Here is a 2,502-nt window from a genome sequence, read left to right as displayed (position 1 = left end):
AAAGCTCAGTCAGGTGTTATTTTGAACTTTTTTTTTTTCGTTCCAAACAAGAAAATGTGAAAGGCACAAGAATTTTAACTTTCCAGAAACAAGTATCAAGGAAATCATCCTAAACCATTCAACCCCCTTAAATAATTTAGACTCTTTTAAAACACCATGTACCAAACAATTATCTAAAGATACCTAGTGGCACAATGGCTAACTCTGAGTGCTAACCAGAAAATCGCATACAGCTTAGAAAACCCTTTGGAGTGGTTCTGCTGTGTCACACAGCATCAGTCAAAATTGATTCGAGGGCCCAGAACAGCACCACAAGTAATGTTGTTAAAAATTATCAAAGGAATAAAGCTTAGAATTTACTGCAGTAAGAAATATATTGCTCAGCAAATTCTGCCTTTGTTAATGTGGCAAAAGTAGAAACTAGAAAGCAGGCAGTGATTTTTTTTTCCTTCTCTTTTTGTGTATTTCTTTTTAATTTTGTTTGTATACAAAGTTCATGTACATTGTGTTTCACACTTTGATTCATATTAACTTTCATACAATCATTCTCATTCATTAGATTTTTTTGTTGGTTTTTTTAATAGAGTGTGCAGGTGTGTGTGTGGGTGTGTGTTTGTGTGTACCATCAAATCGGATCTGACTTGTATGGGAGAAGATTGCCCCTCCTTCTCCAGCAAAGCATCTAGGGGATTTGAACCGTGTACCTCTGGGATTGCAGTGCAGTTTCTTGCCACTAGGCCACCTTATGTTTTGAAAAATCATTCATCATTGATTGTAAGATGCTACAACCATTCTGGAAGGCAGTTTGGCATTTCTTCAATAAGTTGAATTCAGAAATTCCATATGATTCTTACCGGCTTCAGTTTGGGCAAAAGAGGTTTAAGATCTTTTATATTTGTTAACTAGGTTTGTTTTAGGGAAAATCATCGACTGTGCGCGTTTTTAGTCGGAGTGCAAATCTCTCCGAGCTTCACTTTCCCCAGATTTCATTTTTCATTAATTAAATGGGTAATTAGTTGAGATGATGCCTTTGTTCATGGTAACAGCATGTGGTAAACAGCAGAGAGGACTGACTTTGGACACTAAAACAACTCAGAGTAAATTCTAGTTCATGATTTTTCATCCATGTCATCTTGGGGAAGTTTTTCAATTTATTGAGCCTGTTTCATCAGCAGTAAAATGGGGACAATACTAATGCACAAAACTGTGAGCTCTAAGCATGTTAATATATAAAACACACTGGGGCAAAGGCCTAGAGAAATAGCATAATTTTACTTCATAGCCCCTCACCCCCTGCTTTGGGAACTGAAATTCAGGCTCTTCAGGTACAAGGAGGCCAAGCCACCAAGTATTCCTAACTCAGCCCCCTTCATATCTGTCACAGCCTCCTGTGCCTCTCGCCCTGATAGTATGTTGTGTTCCCACCGTGGAGTTGATTCTGATCCATAAAGCTTTCTAGGTTGTAATCAGTACAGGAAAGAAGCCCTGATGTTGCAGCAGGTTGAGCACTGGGATGATAAGATAAAATCAGTGGTTCAAACCATCAGAAGCTCAAAGGAGAAAGGTGAGACAGTCTACTTTCCTTAATGTTTACAGTCTCAGAAATCCCAGTGGGCCAATTAATGAGTCAGTCTATCTCATTGAGGGTCTTCCTTTCTTGCACTGTCCCTCCACTCTCTTAAACATGACATCTTTTCCAAGGACTGGTCCCTCCTTGCAACATGTACAAAGTAAGTCAAATGAAGCTTCAGAATCCTTGCCTCCAAGGAGCAGCCTGGTTTCACCCTCTCCAGGACAAATCTGTTTGTTCTTCTAGCAATCCATGGTATGTTCAATACTCTTCTCCAACACCGCAGCTCAAAGATATCAATTCTCCTTCTGTCATCCCTAGTCATTATCCAGATTTCTGATGCATAGCATGTAATTGCAAAAACAATGGCCTGAATTATGTGCACCTTGGTCTCCAGACTGACACCATTGCTCTTCAGTACTTTAGAGAGGTCTCTGACAACAGACTTTCCCAATGCAATTCATCTTTTAATTTCCTGGCTGCTGCTGCAAAGAGTGTTGATTGTGGAGTCAAGCAAACTAAAGCTGTTAACAATCTCAAGCTCTTCACCATCTATCATATTTGTACCAATTGGTCCAGTGGAGAGAATCTTTGTTTTCTTGTTGTTGAACTTCAATCCATATTGAAGGCTGCAGTCCTTAACCTTCTACAGCCAGCGCTTCCAGGACAGCTTCTTTAAAACCTTTATTATCCATAAAATAAATATCAACAGAAAACTTTTAAGAGTTCCCTAGTATTTAATGTCAAAGAGATTTCACAGGTTTTAGTGATTAAAGGTTGTGTTCAAATACTAACAAAGTCTTCATAAGATCTTTAAGGAATCAATTTCAGAATTATATTCCTACTACACTGCCGTAGTGGTCAAGACAGCATGGTACTGGTACAATGACAGACACATAGATCAATGGAATCGAATTGAGAATCCAGAGATC

Source organism: Elephantulus edwardii, unplaced genomic scaffold, assembly GCF_000299155.1.
Source record: "Elephantulus edwardii isolate Elephantulus edwardi_28Jun2011 unplaced genomic scaffold, EleEdw1.0 scaffold00090, whole genome shotgun sequence".
NCBI classification, from domain to species: domain Eukaryota; kingdom Metazoa; phylum Chordata; class Mammalia; order Macroscelidea; family Macroscelididae; genus Elephantulus; species Elephantulus edwardii.
This window is presented reverse-complemented; position numbering follows the sequence as displayed.